Genomic DNA, 7,797 nt, shown 5'->3' on the forward strand with positions numbered 1-7,797 from the left:
AGACAGCTATGAGATCCACCACTCAAGCTGATGAAACCTAGTACTCTCAGCCTGTGCTTCCTCCTGCCCCTTTACCCTTTTAGTTCTTCTTATTCAAACTCTCTTTAGTTTGTTAAGATTTCTATTACTAGTGGCTCCACAAGCTGACACAGTGCTGCGAATGGGGCATCATTATGCCATGTAGAAGGGTAATAATCATAATAATCACTTCGAATGATCTGCTGGCCACACTCTTGCCAGTGCAGTTAACTTGCATCAACTGCAAGGCTACAGCACTGTCTTTGTTCCTGTTCCATCAGGATGTCCAGCTCCTCTTCTGCAGATGCACTCCCTAGGTTGTCAACTCATGTTGGCATGAGTCAAAGCCTGTGCTTTTGCCTCCTGTTACTATGTTGGATTATGTGGATTTTATCAGCCTATTCCTTCAGTCTGCCAAAGCCCCTCTGAGCAGCAACTCTGCCCTTCCCCTGTTTGGTGTCTTGGTAGCGTTTAATTTCAGTTTATATAGTCCATTGTCCATGTCACTGATGGAAACTAATGACATCAGTCCCTGTCATGAACTCACCTGCATCACTCCTACAGTTTTCTTGCTTGGGCTTTTTTTTGTTCACTAGCTTTGAGTCTAAAGGCCCATTCAGTTTTTTAACCACTCCTCCATCTCCATCTCTACAAATGAGCTACAAAGCCTCTATAGGAAAAAAATGTGATAAAGTGGTGGAAGAAAAAGCGCTGTGCTCTGCTAGTCCACAGGAGCAGTCATAGAGAGTAATTAGTTTGTTCAGGTCCTTAGCAAATTTGTATTGGTTGTTTGCAAACATATGTTCTTGGAAGTGTCTTCCAGGAGGTTTTCTTGCACAGCCTTCCTGGAGATGGGATGAAGCAGACTGGACTGTGGTCCTCTTGAGCCTCCCTCTTGTACTTTTTGAATACGGACTAATATTTGCTTTTTTCCTTGGTGACTGGGAGCTGTCTCTGACTGTCACCTTTTCAAGCTGATAGCAATCTTACAGTGACATCAGCCAGCTTCCTTGGCATCCTCAGGACACTGCCTTGTCCCATGGATTTCTGTGTGCCCAGTGGGCTTAAGTGGACGCCAGCTTAGTTGTCCCCACTCCTACTGCTTTCACCAAACTCTGTCACTAAACAGGGAGATATGGAAATCTTGAGAGCTGGTCTTGCCAGTAAAGACCAAGGAATGGATTAGCTCAGCCTTTGTCACATCTTTTTTTTTACCCTACCCCACTCAGCAGTGAAGTCACATTTTCAACTGACTTCCTTTCGCTGTTCATGTGTAAAGCCCTTCACATCCGTACCTTCTAATCCAGCTGAGCCTTAGTTTTCCTAACTCCTGCACTGCCTGTTTGAGCAATGGCTCTTATTCCTCCTTGGTAGCCTATCCATGTTTTCACTTTTTGGGTATTTCTTCTTTTTTCGGTTTTAGCTCACTCAGAATATATTCCTTTTCATGCATATTTTTTTCCAGAGTTTTCTTGACTTTCTGCATGATAGCATAGGCCAAACTTCATTGAGGAAGCTGTTCCTGAAGATTAACCTCTTGACACCTTTACTCTTCAGGGTAGTCTGCAATGAGGTCTCACCTATTCATTTCTTCAAACCTTCTCTCTGGAAATCTAATTCTTTAGAATCTTTTTTAATATCATAGAATCTAAGTCTTTATTCTGCTACTTGCCTTCTTCTCTTTTCTCAGACCCCACAACCCCCATTTCAGGGTTGCTGCAGTCAATACAGCCACAGGCTCTCATTATTTATGAGACCATTATTTATGAGTAGAATATCCAGCAGAGCAATTTCCCTATCTGGTCCAGCATCTGCATCAAAAAATTGATTTTTGACCCCAAAGCACTCCAGAAACCTCTTGAGTTCCTTGAAGTGTTGCAAGTTACCTTTCTAACATATATCTGGGATGGTCAAAGTCCTTGTGAGAACCAGGGACTATGATACTGATGCTTCCTCAGACTGTTTAAAGAAGGCTTGCCCACCAGCTTTTCTCTACCAGATGGTCTATGGCAGATGCCCGTGTTGGTGTCCTCTCTGATTTTACCCGTATGCTGTTGGCTCACCCATTGTCTTACCTATAGCAGGATGCCATTTATCCGAATCTCTTCTCACAGAGTACTAATCCACTCCTGTCTTTGTCTTCTTTTCCTGTCCTTCTTAAAGGCCTGTGGATCACAGCACAGCAGTTTTGCCATTTATCTGAAATACAAGGTGTCGCGGGTTCGGTTTGTTCCCGGGCGGAAACACCAATTTAGTGTAGTGGTTTGGTCCAAAATACTCATTACTGTTTATCTGCTGTGAGATAAGAATTAGGAGAAATGCAAAGCAGGCACCAAACTTGAAAGAATATAAAGAAGTTTATTAACAAACCTAAAAGAGGGGAAAAAAAATTATACCACCTTCAGAACTCTCCTCCTCTCCCCACCTTTCTCCCTTCTCCCACTGACAATGTAAAAAGACAACCCTTAAGATGTTCAGTCTGTTACCACTTCCATAATAACCTTGTTTAGTCCATTTAGAAAGAGAAGTCTCTTCTTGCTCATGCTATGAAAACATTATCACAACGAGACAGCCGCCCACTTCCAAATATTGTTCAGTCCATTTAGGAAGAGGAGTCTCTCTGCCTGCGTGTGAGTCCTTTACCCTGACTTGCAGCTTTTCCCGCAACTGCTTTCGAGGATCCACTCTTGAAGTTTTTTGGGGTAGAATTTTAAGGTTGAGCCGTTCAGGAACAAAAACAGAGGCCCTTCTCCTTCCCTGGGAGCAAAGGGTCTTCATCATCTTCATCTTTAGGACTATCTCTGGGAGCATCTCTAGGGACTGAGGTTTTCTCCTTTCCCGTTTGGAGCAAAAGTCCTCATCTGGTTCATCTCTAGGGACTGAGGTTTTCTCCTTTCCTGTTTGGAGCAAAAGTCCTCATCTGGTTCATCTCTCCCTGTCCAAACTTCTCATGAAATTACAGCTGCGTCAGCATCTGTCTATCTCAGCGCAGGTGCTTTTGCTTAGGAGTTGAACACTCCACCTCTCATATCTTCATGAAATTACAACAGGATACTCTGATATATCATAGCTTCGCAACAGAATTTCAGCTTTAAGCATCTCCTCTCTCTCTTCCCTCAGGTTTTCAGCTCTTCACAGCAATAAAAAGGGTTAATCTCACCTCGGCCTTGCAGCTTTGCAGCTGGAATGTTGAATTTTTCTTATCGCAGTGGAAAGGGGGGAGAGCCGAGCCGCTCCGGCTGCCCACGGCAAGGCAGTGGGGGGGGTTCCACGGCTGGAACAGGTCCATCGACCCAGGATGGCCGTGGCCCGGCCCGGCCTGGCCCAAGCAGGGCCTGGCCGGGCCCACTGGCCCCCTGCACAGGGCCCGCAGCCACCTGTGCCAGCGCCGGAAACGAGAGAGAGCTTGGGGGGGAGTTTGCCTATTCTTAAATGTGGATCACAGAGGTGGTCACAACTTTAAGTGGCTTAGAGAATTGTCCATATTCAAACTGGCCAGCTGATAGGTTCTATCAGTTCCCAGAGGAAGCTGTAAGCACCCCTTAGCAAGGACATCCCTTCCGGGACTATGCTTGCTAACCTATGACACAAGGCTCTACAATACACCAGTGTGACTATGACTATCTCTGGGGCAGAATGGTAATTGGAAATCAAGAGACAAGTAAATCAGGATTACTTAAGAGATGCTGCAGTTTTAGGGGCTATCCAGGCATAAAGTCCAAATGCATTGAAATCCTGAATGCTTATGTCCTAGAAGGTCCATAATTAGGTGAATTTTCTACAGAAATTAATTGATTTTTAGAGGTTATTAACCTCTAGTATGAGATGATTACTTTATCGGATTACCCAGATTATTATCAGATGATTATTATTACAAATTATCTATAGGCCATCTGTTCTCCATGTTATTGACCCTACTCACATTCTTTCAAGCTTGAAAGTACTTCATGTAAACAGAAAATGTTGTTGCTCTTGGGATGTCTGTGGTTATTACACTCCTGTGTGCAGCAATGAGTGTTGCACTCCAAGGGGCTCATCCTTGGCAGCAGAGTAGAAGGGTCATTAAATCTTGGCTGCATTCCCACCAACAGTCAATCAGTACTGTATTAACTGGTAAAAGTGTATGAACATTCTGGGTAACTGTACAGATTTCTTGATGGTAGAAACCATCTTTGTTCAGAGCACATTTTTTCTCACGATTTTTTCTGCTGTTCTCTCAAAATAAAATTGTCAGCAATGTTCCCCAAGTGGTGAGAACAACCAAATTACATGGTTGTGGTGACCTAACAGTGAAACTCTGGAACATTCTCCCCCTCTAAGATTAGCTCAGTTGGTTAGACCAATGTGCTAACAATGCCAAGGTTGTGCATTTGATCCCTGTATGGGCCATTCACTTTGAGAGTTGGATTGATGATCCTTTTGGCCTCTTCCGGCTCAGAACATTCTGTGATTCTGCTGTTGTGCTGCCATAAACCATAAGAAAGACACATAGCTTCATTCCAGTTTATTGAATCAAATAGTACGGCTTTGCTTTAAAATGGGGAGACACAGATGGAGATAGATGGTAAATCCGAATTAGAATTTCGGAGACTATAAGCAGAAAAAATCACTTTCTTGCCCATTTCTTCGTGATATGGATCACAGAATCACAGCATGGGTAAGGCTGGAAGGGACCACAGTGGGTCATCTGGTCCAACTTCCGTGCTCAAGCAGGGATAACTGTTGAAATATTTTTAAGTGCACTCCATAAGCACAGTTTGCCTCTTTCTGGGCTGTACTCCTTCATCAAAGAAGGAAGCTGTTGGAGAGTGTTTTAATCTGAATAAAATGACAAGCCTTACAGTTTCCCAGACTCATCCGGGTGGTCACACCTAATGTCTGGGGACCTCTATTAGGGCTCTGTCTCCTGGAACAGGTGGAACCCTGTGCTCCAAGACAGGTGCCTGAAAGACTTTGGCTCAGATGAAACAGTGGACACAGACTCTTCAACTTTTGAAATGTGGTTTTCCTAGATGCACAAAAAGCAAATAACTTTCAGTCAAAGTGTGTTTGTTGAAACGGATATGTGCTGTAAACCCACGGTTTTACTCTGCAAATGAACTTTATCAGTAGAGTCCCAGCAAATTATAATCAGGAAAATGCAGTGGGAAAAAAAAATATTAAACAAGCTGTGCAGGAGGTTGCAGAGATAAGAAATCATATGGAAATTATTTCTGAGCTATGTAAAATAGCTCAGCTTTATTCAATGCTTCTTTGCAGTCTAGTGCCCATTTTCAGTAACCTCCTAGCAGATAGTCCATGTAGCAGCCTTAAGCAACTGAATAATAGATGCAGGAAAAAGTTTTGTAAGACAAATTGTCTGACATAGCCTGTGAAGAGGAATCTGCCTTTTATTTAGTACATAAGGATACCCACTTGTAATCTCAGCAGTACCAGAGGTTGTGATAGCTGCGGAAATAAAAAGGATGTCAGAGTATAGAAAGAGGAGGAAAGAATAGATCTGGGATGCTTTTTCATGTGTGTGGCCTCATCCATTTTTTCTGCCTCCTAGAAATTTGATATAAAATGTATATGCGGTTTAGAGAGTTATTGGAGACTCCTTAATGCATCTTCCCACCTGAAAGAGCTTTGTCATTCGTCCTGCAGGGCTAAGCTTAGCCTTGGGTATCTAGTATCTGATCCCATAATTCCTACCTTTCTGGATGCAGAGCAATCCAGATGCAGAACCAAAGCAGAGATTGTCCCCATCTAGCTCCATGATGAGAAAAAACCTTGAACTTCAGTCTTCATCTTCTTGAGTAAGTGCCATAGCCACTAGACAAATACATAAAATTCTGCACCACTGCTTCCCAGACTGGATCAAGAGACACTTACTCTTTCTTTTAGTGGGAGAAGAAGATACATAATTTATGCAAACTAGATCATTACCACAGTGTTTAAATTCTGTGTAATATAAATGGAGAGATGGAGACATGGATGACAAGTGCATTTGAAGACTCGGCAGAAGTCTTGAGGCATTGCCTCTCTGCTAATTGTTTAAGGAGCCTCAAAAATAATACTGAAGGGACTGGATATATCCTTGCAGCTTCAGGCAAGCACCTAATATTTCACTGAGGTAATATCAAAGACAAGCATGCAAATTAAAAACCTTAATGTCACTATTTATTTATTTATTATTGTATCTTACATTTCTCTTAGTCATTAGAAGAATTTACTGAACCAGTTCATTAGATAATTAGTGTTTTCTTCCAAGAGGAACTTTTCTCCAGCTAAGACAACACTTCAGAGATAAGCCTACGATATTAGAGAGTTCGGTCCGTTGTGGCCCACAAGCCAAATACCAGATGTTCACAAGAGATATAGATTACTTATTAGTACGAAATAGATCATCATCCCTTGAAGTTGTGTCCATTCCAGAGAGATGCAGACACCATGAAGTTCCCACAGAGACTCAAATTTGTGTACTGCCTGAGCAACAGGTAATCTGGGTCAAAGCAAACACTTCAGCATATCAAGAGCTGTTAAGCCTCTTCTCTCTTCTCTTCTCTTCTCTTCTCTTCTCTTCTCTTCTCTTCTCTTCTCTTCTCTTCTCTTCTCTTCTCTTCTCTTCTCTTCTCTTCTCTTCTCTTCTCTTCTCTTCTCTTCTCTTCTCTTCTCTTCTCTTCTCTTCTCTTCTCTTCTTTCTCTCTGTCTCTGCTGAAACCCAAACCCTATTTTTCTGTCTCCTTTTACAGGTATTCTTCTTCTGAGGGCTCACTGTAACAGGAGGTAGTACCTCTGTTGGTATGCAGAAGTCTCACTTGACCTTGTCTCAGCATTTGGAGTTCATGCCACCCTTCTGCTGTTTCTTGCAATCCAGGTTGACAGTGGCAGGTGCCTCCTCCTTCAGCCAGAACGTTCTTTCCCAGAAGCTAACAGCCTGTTCTCTCCTGTGAAATGCAATCCCCCCACAAATGTGCTGATGCTCTAAGAAGTTAGGAATCATGCCACCTTTTTGCATGTTTAGGGCTACTTTGTGCCAAGAAAGATGCACAGCACCACCATAGCCTGAGCCTTCCCTCCCAGTGATCAGGGATCTGTTCGTACAGGAGATCAACACACTGAGCAATGGGTATGTCTGTTGCCAGTGTATTTTCCCAAAGCAAAGAGCACAGTTGTAACTGAGCTGAATGATGAACAGAAAGATTGTGACAGTATTTTAATATAATTGGTTGTAGAGGTGGGTTTTAAATAGCTGGACAACATGACACTTCAAGAAGACCCTGCTTGTATCTGTCTAAAGCTGAAAGTTCTAGAAGTCTTGGCATCTTGAGGCAAAGACGGAACAAGGTACTGTGATAATTCAAAGTGGATTCTGTCACTGCTTAAGTGACTTTACTGCCTCCCTTTCGGGCATTATGGGCTTCTACTTGGAGCTTTATGATATTATTGGGATGTCTTATTTTGATAACACCTCTGTTTCATTGTCCTTCGGTCTTTTTTTCAACCAAGAACCCCCTCATCTCTTGGGGCATGTGTTTCTGTGAGTCACCGGCACAGTGAATGAACCTGTAGGGAAGCTCTTGACACAAAAAGAAGAAGCACCTATGCCTTTTAAACATGTAACCTCTGTAGGTACTTTAACACTTGTCCTATCAAGGCCTAGAAGATTTTCCTGGGAATCTGGTGTTGAGATGGAGTGACATGAAAACAATGCAAGTAGTTGTGTGGTGGGGAGTGGGAGCCTGTGTATACAGTAGAGAAAAATGGTTGTGCTACCACTGCTGGTGACTGCATGTG

Source organism: Corvus hawaiiensis, chromosome 2 (assembly GCF_020740725.1).
Source record: "Corvus hawaiiensis isolate bCorHaw1 chromosome 2, bCorHaw1.pri.cur, whole genome shotgun sequence".
NCBI lineage: Eukaryota > Metazoa > Chordata > Aves > Passeriformes > Corvidae > Corvus > Corvus hawaiiensis.